The following is a 25,750-nucleotide window of genomic DNA, read 5'->3' as shown; positions in this document are numbered from 1 at the left end:
ATCATTGTGTAATGTATATTTACTTTCAGAATGTATGTATATGTGTTTCCCCATACTACAGTACTCTACTCTAAATAGCAACGTTGTTACCTGAACACATCTCTAGCTACCTGCAGCGAGTCAACAACATATAGTGCATGCACAGTAAACTTATTGTATCGGGTCCAAAGTCTCGAAGCCTGGTCATCAGTGTTCAGCGGAATAAAACCAAAGCTACGTGTAATGGGTTACACGACCCTGAGTATCATCTTCAGTGTACTACAAATTGTTTACACCAACTTAAAGTCAGATCACTTCATACTATCCACAGGAACCATGACATCAAGGCACCAATAACGTTCCGTTTATTAACGTTCTCTTTATGAGAATGGCCCACTATGATACATTTTTGAAAAGAGATCTTGACGAGCTTAATTGAAATATTGAATAGTAAATACATAATGGCATTTAAAGGAACAGTGTTAATACTCGTATCTCATTAATAAATAACGCTACAAGGTTGCCTACCCATCAGTATTATTTCACACCTTTTGCTGTACACCTTTTATATGAAAAAGTTTTTCATTCGGTGTTTGCGTATAAAGTTATTTTGGGTGATCAAGGTAAATGGGACACACTGTGTGTGTGTGTGTGTGTGTGTGTGTGTGTGTGTGTGTGTGTGTGTGTGTGTGTGTGTGTGTGTACTGTATATATTTGGCGTTCGGAGTAGCTGTAAGACGATGTTAAATTTGTGTACTTGACAATCTGAGCAGAGTTCGTCCCCCCCCCCCCAAAAGTACAGACCAAGATTTCTGAAAATTAGTTAAATTCAAAGAAGCTTACATTTTAGATTACTGAATGAAATGGAAGAATATATTATTCCGAAATCAAGTTGACGGTGACGGAAACAAGACAATTTCCCCGTCTTCATGAATACAAGGTACAAACTACTGACGATTATTTGCTCTCCTTGAAACTTTACACAATGGACTCAACTTATTTTAGAATCGAGTCATTCAATTATAAATGAGTTGCTTACAAGGAAAAGGATCGTGTCTGTTATGGCTTTAGTAGTGAAGCTAACGACAAAAATTTTAAAGGCGTGGCATGGGAGGACGGTTCTGGGGCATGGAAGAATTATTTATAGGTTAGGTAGGCCCTAACATATTATTCCTGAAAAGAATGTAAAATTCTACTTTAGAGAATTGAATATGTAAAGTAATGGAAAAATTGACTAATAATTGAAGGTGTGAGAATAAGATAGTTCAAAGCCACACTTTAACAAAAATAGTTGTTTGTGCGAATTCATTTTTTGTACATATGAGGAAGCTACTAGTAATATATCATACAATTTACTCAACAAATGACGTAAGTATACGTTGAAGAAATTATGACACCACACCTAATAGCATTGGACTCTGAACTTTCAATACGCTCTCCTGCTAAATCTTGTCCGTCTTAGCACTATATCATTCTCACCCCTTCAAGTGTTTAACCTACAATGGTCGACGTTTGTGTACATATTGATAGAAAAACGCATAATACGAGTACTGCGTTTCTGAAATATTCACGAAGTGGTCAATATCATCTGAGGCTACACGATTTCATTTAGGCTCAGGTCTATGACAAGAAACATTCTGTATATGGGCGGCGGTGGCGGCAGCAGCGGCACGTGTCATAGGATTGGGAGACTGCTGACCTGTGTCACTGGGCCCGCTGGGAGCGCGCTGACTGGCTGACGACGCATGGTCCGTGGCTGCGCTGCTTTCTTCTCACAAATGCTGTTTACTGCCGCTGTCTCTGCTCGATTCCCTCTGCCGCGCGTGAACCACCGCTACACCCTGCAACAGACGCAGTGTGATTATTAGACCTGGCATTTTAGGATAATTGCCTGTTTTGTTTCTTAAGGCCCGGTTTCTTCAACCTTTGTTAAAATGCACCTAACATAGCATTTATTAACTGTAAATTAAAAATATAAATTTCTGTTGGAAATATTGCGTTTCTTCAACTTTACATTTCACATTTCACATTCTGTTTGTTAACTCTCTGTTAGGATCAGAGATTCTAGAGTTTAACCATAACCTATAACCAAGTATAGGCTCAATTCTGTTTTCTGAACTCTGACAATTGCGATTCTCGCTTGTTTCCGAGTGACCCTGCATTAAGGATACATTTTGTGAATGGGTTTTGAATGAGGTACATGACGGACAAATGCACCCTAATCTAATTTTCTTTTCGGACGAATCGTGGTTCCACCTAAGTGGGTATGTTAATAGACAAAACAATCTTTATTGGAGTGCTGAAAAGCCTAACCATCTTCACCAGGAACCGCTGCATGGTCAAAAAATAGGAGTGTGGTGCGCTATTAGCGGCGAGAGAATAGCCCCATTTTTTTGCGGAAACAATAAATAGTGAGAGGTATGTGCAAAACATTTTGCGGCCATTTTTGGCGAATTAACTGATAGCGGAAGAAAGTGTCGCGACTTTACAGCAGGACTCTGCGACGGCACATACAGCCAACTTTTCCTTACATGAAATCCATGAAGTGTTTGAAGATACAGTTATCACTAACAACATCTGGTCCCTTCGTTCCCTCGATTTAATCCCCTGCGATTTTTATCTCTGGGGACATTAAAAGAGAAAGTTTACAAAACAAATCCACACACTTTAGAGGAATTTAGAAATAACATTCGTCAAGAAATTGCTTCCATTTATCAGAGGGAACTGCAGAGTGTAATGGCCAATTTCTTAAGCAGGTCCCAGAAATGCTTGAACAACGAAAGGCGGCACTTCCAACATCACCTGGCTTGGTAATGTGAGTACTTTTATTTTTAAGGGTTTACTGTTTGTTTCTTTGTTAAAAATAACTTACGCGACAAACCGTAATGTATATTTACTGGCTTGATAATGTGAGTAATATTTTTAAGGGTTTATTTTTTCTTTCTTTGTTAGAAATAACTTACGCGACAAGCAATGGTGTATATTTACTGCGGACTTCCTGTCACTCGCCTCCGCGCGTGTAGCAAGCCGGCCGGCTAAGAGACGTGAAACCTGTTCCGCTCTAAACTGTTCACCCAGTATTATCTACGTATCACTTTATTAATTTGTTTTTATTTATAAAGATGATTTATTATTACATTCATAATTAATTTAAACTATTTCTAAGTACACAAAAAGTATATTTCCAATTATATTTTCCATTGAGTTTATTTATCAGTGGTTTTAAATCTCGTTATATTGGGCGACTTTTCTGTTGACCAATATTATTTTCAGTTTTATAAAGTAAGAATAGACAATTTGGAGAGGATTGCTGTTATGTATTGCAAAGCAAATTATGAAGAGTGAAGGTGTTGTAATTTCTGTTTCTTGGAAATAAATACAATTTTAGAGGACCTATTGTAACATTATAAGTGCCTATTTTATCATTTTATAACCTTATTTTAGGTGCCTAAACATACATTTGTAATGTCCTAAAATCCCAGGTCTAGTAATCATACATATTATGCACACACATACCCATTCATCTCATAATAACACACTGATTACGTAACAACAGCAATAAACGACTAGTATTATAAGGACAGTAACTTTTCCCGCATTGCTCGACATCCTTGGGCAAAAATTCGTTTATAACTTATGAGTTACAACATATTCCCCCATTTTCATCAAATTGTTAGACCATGAATAGGTATATTCCCCCATTTTCATCAAATTGTTAGAGCATGAATAGGTTTATAAATTAATTTTCATTCATCCCCTTAATATCAACCAATAGAAACATTCAACCAAGTAAATTATATACTGCAATTCCAACAAATAGACTACTTTTATAAATTGGATTTAAAGATAACAAAACCATCAGAAGAATGAAAATAAATTATAATCTCATAAATTCATGACAAACGACTGTAGTTCAGTCAAATGACGTTTTCTCGACAAAGGAAACAGGAGTTTGAAACCCGACAGGTCACTGGAGATTTTTAATAAAGTTCGTGATTTCTCGCATTAAGATAAATACAAAATATTTCTAATATATGTATCGTTCAATATTTTCATTTTCTACGAGTTCTGTATCGATAATTTAGTACTTTTGAATCTGCGACAAAATGCGAAGAGTCCGAAAATGCAATATGATTTTGTTTGTTTTTTTTTTAATAAATGAGAAATTGTAAACAAATGTTAATTGTAACAAAGCTGTGATTTTCTGCCGAAAAAAAAAAATTAATTTCTGTGCTGACGAGAAGTCTCTGAATAGCAAGTGACAGTGTTAAGTACAGTATGTACAGAGACAAGAATATGTTTGCTTTGCTGAAACTTCAAATAAAGTTTGTATCATATATTTCAGTAAAATTATTTGAATTGATTACTATGCTAGAGGGATGGTCTTACTCAAATTATGCATAAAATTGTGGGATCATATTTTAATACTACGTGTGGATTTGGAAAAGAGTGCTGAATAAATATGTTAATGAAAACACTAAGAAGAGTTGTGTTACAGTTCAAGTCTTACAAAAGTATCTAGCAAAACTTGATCCACATATGGTTATTAACAAGGCAAACATTTTCTTTCAGAAAATGGGTAGGATAAGCTCTTTAATCCAACAATTGCAGAGCAAAATAGTGTGACTAATCGAAAGTCACTCCTAGGCATGAAATATAGTTGCCTTTTTATAGTGTTACACCAGGTGAATATGTATAGGAGTTTGAATCCTTCCATATTCAGTTGTGTCAAAATATCAGGAATGACGAAACCAATAACTGAGTTCAAAATGTTAATGGCACTGAAATTGAAGTTTTTTCCCCTTTACCTTTACAGTCCTGAAGTGTATATAGGCTCCAACAAATAGTGTTGATGCTGAACGATTTTTCAGTAAATATAATTTGATTGTGACAGAAGACCTAGGATGAATGAATTCACGATCGAAACATGTTTCAAGTTAAATTTCTATGCCTGAACTGAATGTAAAGTTGATCATGAATGTAAATTATATTTTGATTTCATCCCAAAATTTGTTTCATTTTTTTTTATTTCGTAAATTATTATCCTTAACTTACTTCAATGCGTCTAGAGATAGAATGGAATGCGGCGGCCTTCGACTGGGCTAGAGTTGCCGCATCTACTGCCAGATTTACATGTAAACAGCCGGCAAGTCCACTCTATCTCTAGACACACTGTATTTATTTGCTGTCAACAGCCAGCGCGAATGATTGTTAATACGTGGCTAGTAGTTGTATAAACAATCTTCAGATAATAATGATTCCCTGCTGAAATATATAACAAAGTTAATGTTCAAAATGTAATATAATTGAAGCAGTTTTATATCGTCAGTAGCACAGAAGGCGAATAAAGAAAATCCAAGTGCCATGAGCATTAAACTATTACTACTACAGTAGAACCCCGATTATCAGTCATCCCATTAACCGATCGGCGGATTATCCGACTGTCTTTCTTTCGTTCTTTTCTTTCTTTCTTTCTTTGCTATGGAAAAAATGTAGTACGTACTATACCTTATAATATTACTTATTTTTTCTAGAGTGTATTATTAGAAGCCTTTACCTTTACACAGTACTACTGCCGTCAATAAGAACAGTTACGTTAAGGTGTTTTTCCCAACTTGTAAAATAGTCTCAAGAACTTCCGAACACTTTATAGCAAATCCGTGCGGCATTCAGTTCCTGTCCTACTGTTCGAGTGTCCGTACTTTATACCTTCTATGTAAAATATCTTCCACGGGTGTCAAAAGTGTTTTGTTAAGTATCGAAACAAAAATGCAAATAATTGAGAGCATTGGGAAAAGAAAAACCGCTGCTCATTTTGCTTCAGAATGCGAGATTGACGTCAAAACTGTGCGCGATTTAATGAAAAACAAATATAAAGTGTATAAAGTACATGTAAATCTACAACAGGAGGTTTTTACTATTCCTATTTTTCGGCGAACAAACATCACAAGGAATTTCCTTGGCTTTTATAAATCCATTATTGACAACCAGATTAAAATCAGTGAACTTTTGGTCCACTATCTAGCATGATAAATACAACATTAGGGAGGAAATTACAAAACTGTATTATGCACTTAATTTATGAAAATATTTTACGGTACGAATTATCCGATTTTTTCTATCAATCTTCCATCCACTCCCTTCATTACCACGGATAATAGAGGTTCTACTGTACTACTATAGGACAAAAAAATCAGTTTACGCAGATGTAAATTACGTAAAAAAAAGTAACAATTACCTTGCCAACCCTCTTCTCATCCCAAAATTCATTAGCTTGAGCATGAATGGCGTTGTAAACGGACACGTCTTTTATGTTCTATTATACTGAGCGAGCAAATTACCTGCTGGCCGGAAAGCGACAACTTGACACAGAGTCGATGTGACGATGTCAAGATAATGAAGTAACAATGGAAATTGGATGATGGAAGAAATCAAACTGATTGATGTAAACCTGCTTCACATCTACCTTAGCCACCACAAATCTCACAATTTCTACAGGACATCAACATGACATTCACTGAATGTCTTCAGTCCACGTCTTACACAACACTCCCCAGCGTGAAGCATACGTATCGAACTCGCGTGCGTGGGTGACAGTCGCTTCTTGTGCTCTGACCTTGCTGCTACGGCGGGGAATCCCCGCGGACCGTGAGTCACTCGCTCGAGTGGGAGATGACCTCGTGCAGCTGTAGGTCATAGGTAAAGAGGTCACGACAGGTAGGCAGTGCGGGTGTGGGGTCTAGACGCCTACGCCTGCTCGCGCGTGCGCGAATAGAAAGTTTATTGATACTGCAATAAAATCGATTTTGAAATGTTTACGGAAATTCACCAAACATGATACCGGAAGTTTATGTGTACCGTAGCTCAGCCGACTGCCGATTTATTCCATCTCTAGCAGCTATTGTTATGCCTGTGGGCAGATTTTCTCCTAGTACTTTTGTTTCTCTTTCCAACGTCATTCTATTTCTGCCCCCTCGTCATTAACACACGTTACCGACGCCAAATAACCTCGACATTTCACTTCACAAGCGTTGTTTAATTACATTACTTTCCCTCTTATCCCGTATCCATTTCAAGTAGCTATGTAAGTACCGGATAATAATACGCATGACAGGCAAGTTACAACCGACATGAGAGTGTTTCGTACAGCAAACACAATTAAAAGTGGAAGAAATAACATTACGAAAAATTCCCAGAGGGCACAAAACAGATCATGCAAGAAAATCCAGATGAGAATTACGATTAAATAGAATCTAAGTAAGATGTTTTGACAAGTTTAATATTCTTCATTATTTTTAACGCTGATATTTAGAACAATATTTTATTCATACAAAATCGCTTGTATCGCATTATTAAATAAGCATCTACACAGTGTTTAGTTCGGCTCCGGCCGGGAACACACGGATCAGACATGCTCGCATGGCAGGCATAGACTACGTCATTATTGATCCGCAACCTCCCGCGTAGTTTTACTCATGTAATTTTGATAAAAAAAAATAGCATGGACACAAGCGTTATGACTTTTTTACATTTTGCAAAATAACTGTTTATCTGTATCATAAATCGATGAACTTTGACTAAAAAAATATTGAAAAAGATTTTAACTCTGTTCAATTATTAAAAAAGTCACCCCCAACACAAATTTTCTAAAATCGCATATATGTATCATAAGCAAGTACTAGCACTATTACTTTCTGGAGCTTCTAGAACTTTCTTGAACATGCTGGAACTTTCTGGAACATTCAGGATGTTTCTACAAGTTTCTGGATTGCAAAACCTTCTAGAGCCTTGAGGAACATTCTAGAACTTAGTAGAAGTCTGCAGATGGCGTGATGATATGAAATTTCTATTTCATTTAACTCGAGTTTTCCACTTGTTTGAAGAAACTGGAAGACTTACGCAAGTGAAGTTTCAGAAATTACCTAATTTAAGTAATGCAAGATGGAATTTTCGAGCAATACTACGTCTTTCGGCATTTATTCGTATACCAGAGAGAAGAGACTCACTACTCGAAATTTGTAGATTCATCTCTTACAGATGGGCGGACCATTGGTTTGCTGACCAAATGTACAATCCAGCTATTATCAGAAGCTATGTAGCAGCTTGCAGGTTCATGAAAAGGCATTGAAGTCTATGAAAACGTTTTGGAATCAAGAACCATTGAGACTGGAAATTCCCAGAACAAATCACTGTGCACAACGGGCAATCAAGTGCCTTCAACATCTTTATGACGTCTGTAAAAAGGAGAAACTTCAGCTTAGATTTATTTTGTCTAACAAAATAATAATTGTATATTATGCTGTAATTATTCTAAATATTCCACAATGTTTTCTGTTATATAGCTACTCCTACTTGTAGAATTCATGTGTGAGTTTGTAATTGTGTGTGTGTGTGTTTTTTTAATTCCTTATGCTATGCTAAACCAATAAGCAATACTATCAATAAGCAATGCTTCAAAACTGAATACATATTTACAATTACATCATTAGAATTGAAAAATAACGCTTTTAAAATATTTTGATTTTCTTACCCTATAAACGTATATACGGTAACACTGAATTTTCGGTTTGCAGGTGATCTTTTTCAGAAACTCAACCAAATTAATACCTTTTGCATTACTTATGAGCAAAAGTTCATTGATTTATGATACAAGAACATGGAGTTACAAAAAAGTCACAACCCTAATGGAGACAATTATACTTTTATTTCATAACTAGTAAGATACTAACCTGTATTCTTTGTAAGTTCATGCTTATGTATATATACTTTTTGCTGGTTGAGTGGAAGAGAAGGCCTTACGGCCTTAACTCTGCCAGCTAAAATAAATTATTTTTATTATTATTATTATTATTATTATTATTATTATTATTATTATTATTATTATTATATGAATTATTCAAAGCAATGTTCGTTGCATTCAAACATTCCAGACATTTTTTGATGGCATTGTTATTCACACCTTAAAAGCCATAAAATAGGATTACATTATACAGAAATGAGTGTTGAACAACGATCGAGAAATCAAGACTAACAGCGCCCGCAAAGCCGAAAACCCGCACGACAATATTGCCTACGACATCGTTAACTGCTTGTGAGTGAATCAAGCGATCAAGACTTCGGGAGTAGTCAACTCTCGAACGTCAAGCAGCCTTGAATCGCCACAGTTGTTTATATCAGATTGAACTTTTATCTGTTTTGGCAACTGTTATATATCTATAAACAATCAAGTAACCTATTTCAAACATCATCTCTACCTTTCAGTGTATAATAATCCGTTCCCCAATCTGTATTTAATTACTAGGCCCTTATTAAAAGGCTAGGAATTTTTTTTCGTATGTTTGAGTTCAAGTGTACAATCTCAAGTAAAAAAAATACTAACGTTTTATTTAACATTATGTTTTATGTTTCTTAGAAATGCAAATTTATTTGAGAATTGTTTTTCTATTGTATAACCATAGATAATATCTGGTAATAGAACCAGAGTATTTTGATAACTATGATATTGTTTTGTTTTGTCTTTTTGTATCAACTAAACATCTCTAATGTTATTTATTCCAGTTATGTATGTTATTCAAAGTTACGAAATCTTTCCACGTAGACCAAATGCTATGTCAAGAATGATGAGCAAGACTCGAAGGGGCACGAGAGTTATGAGACGAGACTCGAAAGACAAGTAGAACGAACACAGCGAGCGAGAGCGGCAGTTAGTTTTATTCATCTCTAATTGAAATAACCCCCATACCACAGACGAACTTAGAGATAATATAAGAAAAATTGCAAGCTTTACAGTAATAGGTAGAACTTTTGTGTGTGAATAACATCATCAAAAGATGTCGGAAATGTGTGAATGCAGATGACAATACTTTAAGAATTTCTTTAATACAGGTTAGTACTCTTTATGAAATAAAAATATAACTGTGTGCATGCTACTATTAATCACAGTTTTATGAGTAAAATGATGCAGGAAGTTACCGATCGATACGAGTATCACCGACACATTTTTCATGCACAATTGTTTTGCAGGAAAAATATACAGGTGTAGTGAACTTTACGCCAACTTTGCACATTCACAAATAATTTCATTCCTATTACGTAGAAGGTCATGATGACTTAGGTAATATGATTGTTAATATGTTAGGGTGCTATTCATAAACATTTCGCAGCACGCGCTACGAGCGTACTAAGCTAGCCCCGGCTATCCACTGGTTACTTGTACAGAATTCAAATCATATCCTATCGCTAACACTGGTTTATGAATACGAAAAACGCTGATCATCCGCAGGAAACCCGCGCTAAAAATGTCTATGAATACGGCTCTTAGAAGTTTGATGATCTCGAACTAAAAGCTCCGGGTAATCAAATGTACGAGTATTTACGTAATACACCATTCAACATTTCGATTGGATTTTGTGTATCTGATGTGATATCTTTCCAACACAGCTTCACTTGTTATTCTGTCTGTCCACTTCACACGTTCCATTCTTCTCCATATCCACATTTCAAGTGCTTCTATTCGCTTCTCTTTACTTTGTCCTAATGTCCCGAATCTGGCCTTTGAAAAATCAAAACAAAAGTACCATCCTATTGTTTTTAAATGTATTATCATCGTCATCATAAATAAAATTATATTATTAGGCCTAGTAGAGTCGTATACAAAGTACCTGAAAAATCACTTACACCTATTTTCAAATTACTCAAATTAGTTTAGAGATACACACACAGAGACACATTTAAATTCTCTTATGCAACGTTTAGCTGGGCAACATACTCTTATCTATGGGTATGTAATGTAGTTTTGAATTATTTTCCATCATATTCTCTAGCATGCATCGTCAATTTCCTTGATATTCTTCTAGTTTAAGTTGATTAAATACACTCATATATGCTCTTTAATAATAATAATAATAATAATAATAATAATAATAATAATAATAATAATAATAATAATAATAATAATAATAACAACATGGGTATTCAAATTACTTCATCAATACCAAAACTCTCATTTCATTCTGCTAAATTATACACAAATAAAACATTCGAGGATGAAATTTATGAAGAATTCAGACAACGAAGTTCGAACAAGAAATGCTGCAGACTGCTATCGGAGAAAAACCTGATTCGAGATCAACCGCGGAAAGATATCGTTGCAGCTGCAAGGACAACCACTGAACATAACTGCTCATCTTCACAAGCTAGCCATCCTTTCATCCCCTAGGTTTGTTCAACATGTGATCAAGTGCAATGCTCTTAACATCAGTGTCAGTATGAACTCACTTAGTGCACTCTATTGGGAAGCAAAAAGACAAATGGCTTTGTTCGAAGTGTCTGAGTAATAAATAAATAAGTAACTAAGTAAATAAACAAACAAATAAATAAATAATAAAATAGAGATGATAGCCCCGCGATTGTCATGAAAGTGACGAAAACGATGGTCAACAGGAAAATGTTCTAATACTGATTCGTTATTAAATTTATATTCTGCTCTAAATAGTTTGCCACATGACAGCTACACTACGGACAGCAGTAGGCTTATATTCTATATTGCTGGCTTGCTCAGAAAGCCGTGATTTAAATATTGGTGAAACGATAGAAAAAGGGATCACCTTCAGAAAACGCATCAGACATCCTTTTCGTCAATAGCTGACTGGATTTCAATCCAGATGCCCGATGTGGAAAGTCGATACATCGGTCATTATTGTGGTAAAATAAATAAATTAAAGATGAATTATGCGGGCTGCCTAGAAGACAGACAATCGCTTCTACCACTCCCAGGCATGAGTGCCCCGCGCGGGCTTGAGACGGCCTTGACCTACTTATCTCCTGCGGGGTTCCCCGGTTCAGCTCGCACGCGACATCAGTCGTGGCCAACCCGTTCGCGGAGCTGTAACTACCGCGGATCTGACCTCCAACTTCGACAGAATTTAAATGGCATTAATTCTGAGAGGGCAGACTGATATCATGATAAAGGGATGCCCCATATCATTCACTATATGAAGAACAAAAACTATAACAAGAAAACATGAAACTAAAAAGATGAAAAACCAAGGAAGTATGGAAATTACAAATACAGTATATTAAAAATTAGCATAAATGGCGAATCAGATGAATAAGTTAGCTCCTGCAGGTATTTAGTCTTCCGGCTATAAATTATATGAACCCGGGAAGTGAATATTAATCTACCTCTCTTAGAAACTGGTATCTGTTCCTCTCCTGTGCTTTGCCTAGCGACATGCTAACCACATGAACAGGGATATCAGCTACTTGTAGAAGTCTAGCATAGGTTCAAAATTCCCATGAATATCAGGATGGAAAGGTTCCACACAACTTAATCCTAATTTTATTATTTAATTCCAGAGGTGTGCAAATTATTATTATAGTCAGCGTCAGATTTTTACATATTCATAACTAGACAGCGGAAAAAAAAAGTCATTCGGATGTGGAGGTAACTACAACGCGAGTAGTTTCTCTCGTCAGAGGGTTGTTATTTACGTAAGCACAGTAGGCATGCTAGAGGTGCGTGCAGGCAAGAACTGTTTGGAATCGATAATTCAGAAGGTGCCTGATATTTTGTGTACTTTTCTATAAACCCTTTAAAGTGAGGAATGGAATATTGCAACTTATCATCATTCGACACAAATTCTGGCTCATATTTGGTTGAGGGAAAACCCCGGAAAAAACCTCAACCATGTAACTTGCCCCGACCGGGAATCGAACCCGGGCCACCTGGTTTCGCGGCCAGACGCACTAACCGTTACTCCACAGGTGTGGACTATATGTACAGTTTCCCTAGAAAAGGATGAGACAATTGAATATTCCTAAGTCTCAGATGTAAGACACTGCGCATGATCAGAGACCACAGCACTGATACACAAGATAACGAATATTGAGTTACTTAAATTCAGGCTATTTGGTTTGTTACTAGCATCGTTCCGAAATTCACTTCAAAAACTGCAAAATATATGATAATATTACGTAAATAAAAGATAAATATATACATAAATCGTGTAGTTAAATCGACAATGGACCTTCATGACTCGATCGACACTCCGCACAGAAAGGAAGGCTTTCGTGTCGTTTCAATAACTCAGACGCTAAGACTTCTGCGTCTAGTGTAGAAGAGTGCGAGTTCAATTCCTAGTCTACACAACGATTTTTTTTTGTCTAAATAACTTTGAAATAGCTACTGTAAATAACGTTGAAATAGAGTTTTTCGAAGTCCTCAGATTAAGTGTTAATGATCACAGACAATACAAAATTACAATTTATAATATTGTAAACGTTAATCTAATGAATGCATTTATACATACAAACACATACAATGTAAATGCATATGTATTAAAAACTAACAATTAAAATGAAATTAAAAAATATTCCTAAGCCACACAGACAAACTTTTACAAAGGTTTAGAGTCCTTAGGCTATATCATTTGTTGAGTAGTTATTACAATATTTTATTAGTAGCTTTCCCATATGTGTAAGAAATGCACTCGCACAAAACAATTTTTGTTAAAAGTGTGGCTTTGGATTATTTCATTCTCATCCCTTCAGTTGATTTTAACTATTTTATCTACGTGTTTACAATAGTGTTTAATTTAATGTGCGTTCAATTTTATTCATGTTATGATTGAATGAAAAAGCACTGTTGCAGTTATTGACTAATTACATATATTAATACTAATTATTAAATGCATCTGTTAAGTAACCAATTGCAGTATCTTTTGCAATATCCTGAATGTTTAAGTTGTCAATAATATTTCTGTACTATATACTATAAGACATTAAAAGAATTTGCAGTAGATTTGGGATCCTCTAGTTTATAATCACTGGTTTTAATGAAAGAATATTTTCTTTCTTAGAATATCTACAAGTTTAATTTTAATAATATTCCGAATAGCTTTAATTGCATTATCTGAATGTTGTACTTTTCTATTCAAATGTATTCTATTTCCCTCTTTCATAATTTTTGATAAATTACACCGTACTTCTTGCAGTATTTAAGAACATGAGGATCATTACATTGCAACTCAATACATATAGATTCTTCTTTTTAATATATGAGATTTTTAAGTCCTTGCGTTATCTACATGTTTTTACTTTTGGATTTTTTCACAACATTGTGTGGAGAACATCCACTAAAGTGATTCTGAAATTAAAGTGAAAAATACAATACATTTACTCTTAATATCAGTAGTACCAGTATCATATACGTTGTTCCAAGATTCATTTTGTAGACATAAATGTAAATAGTCACTAGATACAGCATTTACGACCCTTTTTTAGTTTTTAAATTAATATTTTGAAATTGTTCAATGACATTGGAAACACTTAGGATTTGTTTATCATGTTCAGACAAGCCATTGATTATAGGTTCTGTCGAATACGTTCTGTCAGTCTAATTCTGTGTACAAAACTTTTATCAATGGCTATGCTACTTCAGCTTGTATGCAGGTGGGAAAATGACTCTACGACTAAAGTTTCCAGTTTCAAGGAGTGAATTTAATTTACTTTTACGGAAAAGTTCCGAGAGATAATCTATGTTTATGTCACTACAGATCACAAATTCCATATGAGATTTCTAAAGTCTTTTCTTTACAAATTCAATGTTGGCTATAAATATTAATAAATAATGTAAGAAATATGAACGATTGTAGTTAGAAGTCTGATTTACATTATAAAAAGCAAGAAGTTACATTCCGCTGCAAGATTCGAACTTTCGATGTTTGGTTTTGTTGTCCAACGCATAAGCACGGACCTATTCAATGCTCATGTTAATAACCTAGAATTTAGCTGTAGCAATTTGGTGTCATAACTTGGGATTTGTTTACTTAATGTAATTAGATTTAATTTGATTAGTTTCGCAACAATAATTGGATTTCAGTTATATCCTGTTATTTAAATATTTAATTTACGGTTGATGTATTAACTCTTACTGTGCAAGATGCCCCTTATTTCAATAATTCTATATCACGCTAAATAGTCATTGTCTACACTAAATTATTATCGTCATCCCTCATTTCTCATCGTAATGGCGAACCGACGTGACATGAGACATCGAGTTATAGCTCTAGTTGGGGCTGGATATGGGGCTAGATCTGCTGGCCGTTTGGTCAGTGTTCCTGGAAGTACAGCCGCGAAGGGGTTCATCGTTACAAAATTCAGGGGAGATCGAAAATCGCCCTATTCCTGGGCGTCCGCGGATTTCTTCATTGGAAGAGGATGCTCTCTTATTCGAGACAGTTCGACGGACCCCTTTCGGACTGCTAACGAAATAAGAGCAGCATCTAACTTTCCCGGTTCTTCATAGACTGTGTTCAGCAGGTTGAGGAAACGCGGTATTAGGAGCCGGAGGGCTGCGCAAATGGAAATATTGGGGGAAGCACAAGCTGTCAACCATCTTGCCTTCGCTACCAATCGAGTGGATTTCGATTGGAGAAATGTATGATGGTATGTGGACAAGATTTTAAGTTAACGGGTCTTTTTTTATGATTTTTTGTTTCAGGAAGAATACTTTTAACTTCCAAGTAAGATTTATTTATTTTTTGACGAGGTTCAGCCCACTTGTAGACCAAAAAATAGGGCATAAATTATTCCATATTTTTCGACAAATTATACAGCCGAGGAACTCTGAACAAATTAATTACACCTGAATAAAAAAAAATAGTTTTACCTGGGATCGAACACGAAACGTTTCGGTTACACGGTGGAACCGACACGCTACTAAATGAGCTACCGAGACAAGACAGTAACAGCAGCAGTACAGAATGTAGATCCCATAGCAGGCATTTGCCATTCGGTACAGAGAAGCAATGATATTTTGTTACCCGAGCTATGTTGTGAAATCGTGGCCTTAAATGGCTGTCTTCTTCGTGATCCTTATTCTGATCCTTGTCCTTGTAACAATTCTTGTTCTATTTATCATGGTAGGCCTACTTATCGTTATACGTCTATATCGAGTGACCCGCGCTGTAGAACTTTAACTTCCGACAACTAAGAATCGTCTCATTCTTTTTAAGGGTAACTGTACGTTTTTATACAAAACTGTTAACCCTTAAGCCGTCTCGCGGGATGCTGTGAACACCCCAGTCAGATAGCTATTACGGAGCTCGTAACTTCATATTCAGTAAGCCTGTACTTCTGAAACTTTCAGTGCCTTTATTGGAATTGGTAAGGCAACAATAACCCTAAACATTTTTGAAATCGGAATTCGCATACTCGAGATAATAATGGTTTAAGTGGGTGGGAGTGGTTAAGCGCGATTGCTTAAGGTTTAAGCATCCCTCTACCCTCTCGCTCTTGTTAGTCGAAGCTAGGGCACAGTCATAGTAAGTAATGTTATCAATCATTACTGTTCTATTACTAGTCTTATTATTTAAATAACTAATTACATCTTTTTGACTGATCTAGGTTCATTGCAAAAGTAAAGTGTCTTTGGTAAGACGTTCAAGCGTGTAATGTTGTAGGATATAGTTGAGATTAGACTGATATTTGCACTGTTAATATAGACAACATTACATATGAAGTGTGTAAAATAAACATAAAAATGACAAAAACAGTGCATTGAAAGGCATTGTAATGCCAAAAGGCACAGAAAATGGTGTCGAACGTAATCCTAAAGAACAGTATAGCTGGCGCCAGCGTTTTTGGCGTGTGTCCTAGAGTATAGTGCCCAGTTTGTAAGCATGTTGCTATTGGAGTTGAGAGTGGTACCACTTCCTATACACGTCACATTAGCCATTTGCCAAATACAGTTATCAGACTGACTACGGTAAAGGTAAGACACTAGCACTTAACGTTCCCATTACTTAGTTCACACGCCAAAAACGGTGACGAGGACTGTACCACCAAAATCTGAAAATGATCAAGATATTACCTCGACGTTTAGCATGGATTTGTGTACCATGTGATCAGTGCTAACACCAATTACTAAATTGAATAATCGAATTTTAGAGAATTTTTAGGAAAGTAGTCTACATAGAAAAATAGTGGGTTTTGAGTGGCGAGTGATATACGCAATAGCTTGGTGAAACACGAAAAAATGTCAGACAGTGGGAATAGCGTGTATTATTCTCATGCATCAGTAACGTCATGAGATATTGAAATAAGCTTCTCGCGATGTAAAGTCATTTTAAATGATATCTGCCGATAGTTCAAATTCCATAACGTATGAATGCATATTATTATCCACTGCAACGATCACGACGGAAATGGAGATCACGTTTCAAGCATGCGTTTATATGTAATATACTACTTTTGTTATAGGTATAGCTCCATATTGGTCACGCCTCATTTCAATAGTCGGCTTTAACTTATTCAAGAGTACTCTGCTATGTTGCGAGATGACTGTACTCCACGAACACGAAGCGACGACCTGTTTGTTTATATCTTTATCCGTTCCATTACTACGCGTTCAATGTTACATGACCGCTGAGCGCTGATGTTGCCAATGTCATTATTAGAGAGCGGAATTTTAGGCCGTAAAAAGTGGCATTTTAGGCGCCTAAAATAGGCTCTTAAACACCTTTATTTAGGCTCTATAAAATAAAAAATTGGCTTTTTTATTAAAGAATGTCACTAACATAAGATTCAACATATATTTAATGCAAAATTTTAGGATTAAAAGAAACTTCCACACATTTCACATTTTACAAGGGTACACATGCATACACAAAATGAAGACATGCTGTCTTTAAGTTAGTGTTTTTCATTCACCAATCACATTTCCTTAATTTGCTTCACAGTAGATGATTAGCACCTATTTTAGCTATTGTGTCGCTCACTGCTGTACTTACAAACGGTGAGAAAAAAGGAAGGGGTTGTTATCTGCCTTGGAATGTAAGAGAATGCTTATTTAGGTACAACCCAGCGAGTTTGTGTTAAATTGCTGACAGACAGAGGACACCCACTTAAACCATTATTATCTCGAGTATGCGAATTCCGATTTCAAAAATGTTTACGGTTATTGTTGCCTTACCAATTCCAATAAAGGTACTGAAAGTTTCAGAAGTACAGGCTTACTGAATATGAAGTTACGAGCTCCGTAATATCTGACTGGGGTGTTAACAGCACCCCGCAAGACGACTTAAGGGTTAACAATTTTGTATAAAAACATACATATAGTCCACACCTGTGGAGTAACGGTTAGTGCGTCTGGCCGCGAAACCAGGTGGCCCGGGTTCGATTCCCGGTCGGGGCAAGTTACTTGGTTGAGGTTTTTTCCGGAGTTTTCCCTCAACCAAATATGAGCAAATGCTAGGTAACTTTCGGTGTTGGACCCCGGACTCATTTCACCGGCATTATCACCTTCATCTCATTCAGACGCTAAATAACCTAAGATGTTGATAAAGCGTCATAAAATAACCTACTAAAATAAAAAAAAAAACAAACAAAAACCGTACCTATACTTGCGCTGTGACGTCACATATACTTCGAATCAGGAGGCTTCATTTCAGCTTATAAGTTGTTGAATTACAACGCCTACTTATGTCTTTAAAACTACTTTTCGGAAGTCTGTATTCGTATATTACCAGTTGTCACTACTGTTCACATTTATGGCTCTGCCCGGACTGTCACAATTTGATAACATTTGTTTTACATCTTCTTAAAGTTCTATTCTTCGGTGGTGATTTTAAGTTGCTTGCTACACATCAGTTTTATAGTAGAGTAATTTTTATCCATTAAAACATTATTACAAATTGTTGCTAAAACACCGAATCACTGGCAGACGAGCACGAAGACTGATATTCGTTACATATGTAGTTTAAATACTGAAGTTAACTATACTCGGGAACTTCACGTCGCGCGTCGTCAAACGTAATCCATGTATTCAGCAGGCTGCGGTCAGCTGTTGGCGGCACAACACGTGTACGAGGATTCCTACGGCCCACAACGCGCTAAGATTCGCGATTCACTTGACCTGGATCTAAAATATTTGTTATTTCTGTTTAGCGGAGCAGTGACGAAAGCATGCGTGGCGCCCATCTGGTTTCTGTCAGAGCTGCAAGTCTGCGGTCCCGATTTCTGGAGGAACATGGAATTCTCCTCGTCCTCCGGATGACAGATATAGACTGTTAACAAGGAGCGTACACATGTACACACACATACGCACGAACATGTACGGAAAAAGTAACTTCCCCATTAATTGACGAAATATTCGGTTTATTTTTTTTGTGTGCGTGCGTGTGTGTGTGAATTTAGAATGCAGCTCGTAAGAGGCATTTTTTTATGATTTACTTGCAACAAACTACGCACCATATGGGTTCGTAGGCGAGATTAAAAATGAGAACATTTCTCTATCGTGTTACGAATGACATTACCCTTTACAGTTTACTTCCCGAACTACACATTATTAGAAACGGATAAATACGAGTGAAGTGAAATAACACCATTAAGTTGAATTTTCATCTTCTGGATTCTACATAAATGTACGTATATAACAATAATAATGTCATACGAATTTACATAAAATATAGTAGTTGCAGGCCTACGTATATTTTAACCATTTCTAATAATGTTTTCTACTTGAGAAAATCGGCATTTAAATGTGGTACAGATATTAATGGAATATTACTTTTAAGTTCGGTAGTGCTATATTACAATCTCGGGGAAAGATTGCACAAAAACAAACGCACTCGAATTTTTCCAATTTCCAAGTTCTGTTACATGTAAAGTATAGCACATTGCGATACAAGAGTGGTAGGCGCAATATAACAGAATTGAGGAAAAGTTAGAAAAGACTTGACGAAAGTGCATTAAAACAGAATCGAGAAAAAGAAAATACTTAACTTCGCCTCGTCTTCTCTACTTCTGAGAATCTATTATACTCATAAACAGGCAGCGCAATTTCGTTCACAAACGTACAGCGGATCGAGTAGTTTCTTCTGGTAGCTACATCTATTATGTCACGTGGATGAGTAAGCAAAGTCGAATTGCAAGCAGGTACGCATGGGACCATGAAATAATGATGATGTAATGTATTATACATATTCCCTTGTAACGTCATATGACGTACAAAGAACATTCTCTTAGTTTAAACAAATTTTATGTGATGTTCGTAAAAGATTTGCATTTCATAACCTCAGAATATATGTTTTCGTTCACTGCAACGGGATAGGTTTTGATAAACGAATTGTTTGTATATATTGTGTAAAATATAAATATTGATAATTTGTATATTGATTTTTGTTATTATTAGTCCCTGTAACGTCATGTGACGTAGGAAGAACATTTTCTTAGCTTAAACAAATTTTTACTGGCAGTTATAATAAAAGATATGAATTTCATAATCTCAGAATATATAGGCCTATGTTTTTGTTCACCGTAACGGAGTTGATTTCGTTAAATGAATTAATAGAATATATTATATATAGAGTGTTTACAATTAATGTGTATCATGTTTACTATTATGTTCTATAATATATATTGTTGGAGAATCAATTAACATTATTCATGGATAAAAATATTTGATATTCTCGACGATACTAAAGAAACAAAAACGGTACTTCACATTAGGCTACTTTCCTCTACATTTACGTTAATCTGAAATAATGGACAATATTTTAGGAACGTACATCATTTTATGAACGTAAACAAATAAAAGCAATACAAACATAGTTCCTATAATCCTCAGATTTTCTGTTATTGCCACTGTAATCTTGAGACGGACAAAGACATGTGCGATCACCAAAGGCTGACTCTTTCAAGAATTACTGTGAAAATTTCCCAGTGGGTATGAATTCACATTTAACAAGAACTGGCACTACAGGAACAGTTTATAACAAGCATATTAACATATTTTATTGAAGTTTTATTTAGTTCATGCAGAAAATATAAGATTACAGTGGCAATAATTCAAAATCTAAGTATTTTGGGACTAATGATTACATGATTTTTTTTTTCGTTAATAGAATACGTACCTAAAATATTTCAGCCTATTTGAGATTCATCCTGGGAACACAGAAAATGATTCAACAAAACTGTTAGATATATTTCAAAATACATAATATTTAAATAACAACATGGGATTGCAATCATGAGCAATAATGACAACAAATGATAGGTCTAATTTAGTAACTGTGGATTTTTTAAAATTGGAAGTATACTTTGCATTAACATAAAATGCATCGAACAAGCAGGAGTCCGCAACATACCAAAAAATTACAACATACTTCAATCAGAACAAAAGAGAGATTAATCTCCAGATACAAATGTTACCCACATCGCATTTTATTCGCATTCAAGTGTACATTCTCCTTACGAAAAATGAAACATTAAGATGGGGAATTTATAATTCAAATCTCTTGACGACTGTTTAAAGGTACATTCTAATATTTCATAACTCATATCATTCTTTGCGGTGTTATGTATCAGAAAGAAGATTTCCTGTCAGCACTGTTGTATTCCTCAACAATGAAATTGATTAAAAGTGTCACGATTCAATTTGTGCTTAAATATCTCTCGAGATAAACTTGGGAATCACCCGAATTTTACGGTCTACTTTCCACGTAAGAAAACACATGTGGGATAAAGTGTCAGAATTCATATTTTTGTTTCTCGTGATAAATAATGACAAGACAGGTGATTAAAAATGCGAATATCCCTTGTCTAATAATGGCTACAATGATTAAAAAAGTAAAGTTTCAATTAAAAAGCCGGTTATAAGTGCCAATTTTATTTTCAAATAATTCGATGCATTTTGGTCGATGACAGAAGAACATGACCAGAGAAGGAGCTCTTGTCACATTTTTAAAGGTGTATAAACGTTTAGAAAAAATACCAAATGAGGAAATTAGAGCAGAACTCGGCATATTTAAACTGAAGGCCAGAGTACAATAATATAGAAAAATTTGTTGAGATGGAAGACTATCCGAATAGTAAAACAAGTGCTCAAATATAAATTTGAAACTAAAGAAAGGTAGGCCTACACCAAGGAAACAGGTATAACAGTTTAACCTTACATGAGACCGAAATGATCCTTATCAAGTTAATCCATGAAAGATGATGGCGAAGAAGATATGAAGACGATATAATGATGCGAGTAATCTAACATTTGGTGTTTTATGACAATACTTTTTACGCCCTACGACTGTCAGTTCAATATCACTTGCATTTTTCTCGAAAAAAATTCTCTCGTCTTTGATTAATCACTATGTATATATATTTATGTTAAAATGGGAAAGACTTTGACAGTAGAAGTAGGGTAAAGTTGCCTAATTCCGTGATACGTTCTTTAACTAAATCTCCTGGGATTTGGTATCTTGTTAGGAAGTTCACCGATGTCTCTAAAGTAGGCGAAGGATGCACTCTTTCGGGAAAGATGTCTGGCGCTATGGTCGAACATCAAAGCTTTGACTGACATTCAATTTAAAAAATGTATCACGGGATTAGGGGTATCACGGAATTAGGCAACTTTACCCTATTCACCAAAATAGTAATAAAAACGCTTAGGATTAAAACCCAACAACCTCGAAGTTACAAAGGATTTTATTTTCAATTGACAGGTAGTAGAATAAACTAAACTAGCGCAGAGTTAGTTCCTCGTACTCCGCTTATATACCTGCAAGTATTTAGAGCCCTCTCCTCAGTCATACCAACATAACTTCGGCAATATTACGAAAGTTGCACACTAGAGTACACTCGCGCTATGCCTTGCATATACAAATCTGTGACAGGTTAGGTTAGTTTAGGCATTTGTTATGTTTTGCATATACGAATCTGTGACAAGTTAGGTTAGTTTTGGACTTTGTTATGCCCTGTAGATAGGCCTACCAATCTGTGCAGGATTTTCAAGCGCTGGACAAAGGCTGATGATTTTTTGTTTCGCGATATTGTGAGTGCTGGTCTGTAATAATGTAGTACAATGGCGAATTTTCACTTCCGAAATCACCAGAACTGATGCTAATTTCACCGTAGGGTAAAATTAAAATACGTTCTGGTTACAGTGTTTGTATCTTACTTTAGGGTCGGAGGACTTCATTTGCAGATCAAATATTTAAGGACAATCAATCAATGACTTGGAAACATTACATTAACTGGTTGTAAAAGTATTGTCAGTAGATTCCTGAGCGCAGTGTTAATAAGATCTATTTGATTCCATCGATTCTTTCCAGAATTGCAAATTTAGTCGTACAGTTACAGTATCGGTTTTCCAACTATTCAAATCCTTTCAAAACCAAGTTCAAATCCTCGAGAGAAAATAATATGTTTGGAGCAGGTCTCTCCTGTCACACCGCGCCGATTTAACATTACCATCTTTCATGAAAAATCTATTCTTATCTGCCTCCGATGGACAATAGATATGAATTGTATCTCAGACTACCACGTGGGCTGAAAACAGGTTAACAGACGAAGAAAGGGAAGAAACAGATTTCATTTACTGTACCATGGCAAAGAGATGTTGATCTCATCATTTATGTCTTTCTTGCCATATTTTATGGGAAAATAATCTAAAACCCATATCTAAACGCGAGTGCACATCAACTATTGTTACACAAATGCGTACAATTCGTTATTTGTTGGTAACATGAAAGTCTCGTACTCTCTCGTAATAGAGATGAACAATAATTTCCCAATACCAATCCAGGTGGAGACACCTGACGCTACAGCAATGAAACCGGACTGTACACTTCAAAGCGGGCAAAAATGTCAACGCTGGAATGTCTTTGTCAATCAATACCAACTGTATCACTCAACTCGCGCGCTCTCAAAACTGGTTTCAATACGAAACCACTTGCGTCCTGCGTCCAACATCGTTTCCTGAAGCTACTCAGGCACAATTACGAATAATTTTGAGTTAGAATATTTTCATCCGAGCAGTGCAATTACTAATATTGGAGACGAGCTATATATTATCACGTTCATAATTGTATTTTTCTTCACGCTTTGTAGATTTCAAACAGAGGCTTTAACATGTGTAGCTCCCACAGAAAGTTCGTAACCGAGTAGGACAGTAATAACAAGCAAATTCATGAACATACTACATACCGTTAAATTGTAACCTTGATCTTGCGACACTTTGATCATATTGACCATATGACTAGACATTCCTGCTAATCGTGAATAATGTTGGTTTATTATTCTCACATGAATGGGGACAGAATTGACCAAAATCAAAATCCTTAAAGGAGATTATTGTTATACACAGTGTTTCAGGACCTCTGTGACAAACCTTGGAGATTGACAGATCTCGCAATGAGAATCAGTTTTCGTAAAACAACCCATGTTCTCTGATGCCGCGTTTAGGAGATACGCGACATTGCAAAAAAGACAAGTTTTAGTGACGTTAACAATTCTTTGGTCGGCGAGAAAAGGCACATAAGTAAAAAAAGTAGATTTTTGTGTTGTACCCAACCACATAAATCTAGTATTTTTCCTAATTTTTGAAATAATAAAATTTCTTGTATTTTAAATTGAAAAGGGCTTTACTTTAACCAACATACATGAATTTATTTATTATACTTACATTCAGTTAAGAGTAAATTAAAAAGAAAGTCTCTCCTGAAAAATTATATTTTTTTACTTATGTACCTTTTCCCGCCGACCAAAGAATTATTATGAAATGAATTATTTTTCAAGTATTGCTTGCTGCCAAGTTACAGGTGTTCAAAGTGTCTAACCTGAACCTGATTACATTCATTACACCGTCGTAGCAGTGATTGTCGGACTCTGTTGAACATTACTGGTCAGTGTCGATTGTATGTGGAACGTAAACAGCGACGCTGCGATCTTATGTTGTTATTCTGTGGGAAAGAGAAAGACATACTCTATGACTAGAACTAGAACAAGAGAGCGATAATACTGCACAGATGACGTAACAGCGGCGCGCTGTGTATTTTGTACAAGCAACTGCCGTTCCACAAACAGAATGGTCTGGTAATACAAAATGTAAAAGTTAAGAAAGACAAATTATATAAATAAGCTACCTATACAAATGCCATAATTTAATATTTTAACGTCCTTGGCTACACGCCAACATGCGCAGCGTTAGCAAAAAAAAAAATGTATCGTTTTAAGTTTCTGTTACATTACAAACGTTATTCAGGACATGTGAAATAAAGTGATTATATGAGCAACAGTAGAAAGAGAGAAAAAGGAAAAAATAAAGTGATCGGAAGTGATAATTTTTGCTTTTTCCTCTACATGTCTTACAGCTCTATCCGGATTTAAACCTAGTGAATTTGACGAGAAGCTATAAGCCGACACAGCTGTAGTTGGGCTAACAGACAAGCTGTAATTCTACGTAAGAAGGTAATGTGCGGTCTACGTTCGTGCAAGACGCTGCGCCTGTATGTTATGTGACCAAATTGACTCTGCGTGTAGAAGCGGTTGCCTTATCAGGCGCCGCAACTCCTAGTGGCATTTAAGTCCCTGACAGTGAAATCAAAGGTCAAGTTCCCTTGTCGCGTGTATACCACGCCTTGGTGTTCGGGCACACCCAAACGTTCATGTCAAATTTAAAACACAGTCCACAAAAATCCAAACCATTCATCCTAAAAACTCAATGAAATCGCGTCCTCTTAGAGTTAACAAATCACAAAGTTTCCAGAGCTCATTATTTTAGCTTTACGACTATCAAAATAACAATCCAGGCAGGGAAGCCAGGTTAATATCCTTCTAAGTTAAAATAAAATGTGGGTAGTATTTTGTAGGTGCACTCTCATTTCTCTTATCATTCTATCGATTTTACCAAACAACTCGTGAGAAAAATATTCGCCTAGCCAATTAGCACAGTAACTATAAGAACTCAATACTAATAATTAAGAGAGACCACAAG

General features: G+C 35.8%; 1 protein-coding gene across 11 annotated transcripts in view; it reads right to left on the bottom strand.

Annotated features, from left to right (window-relative positions):
- Positions 1 to 25,750, bottom strand: part of enc (encore) — a 229,954-nt gene that overhangs the window by 155,374 nt on the left and 48,830 nt on the right. For 10 of the 11 annotated variants that reach the window (XR_011336150.1, XM_069847398.1, XM_069847396.1 and 7 more), the window contains one exon: positions 1,679 to 1,820. The gene's annotated coding sequence lies outside the window, so the exon portion shown is untranslated. Of the gene's footprint in view, positions 1 to 1,678; positions 1,821 to 20,894; positions 20,926 to 25,750 lie in introns of all 11 variants that reach the window. The other variant, XM_069847400.1, reaches the window with a different exon arrangement.

The sequence above is a fragment of the Periplaneta americana genome, chromosome 15 (assembly GCF_040183065.1).
Source record: "Periplaneta americana isolate PAMFEO1 chromosome 15, P.americana_PAMFEO1_priV1, whole genome shotgun sequence".
Classification (NCBI taxonomy): Eukaryota; Metazoa; Arthropoda; class Insecta; order Blattodea; family Blattidae; genus Periplaneta; species Periplaneta americana.
The sequence above is the reverse complement of the archived record's forward strand: the minus strand, read 5'-3'. Positions and strand labels throughout refer to the sequence as shown.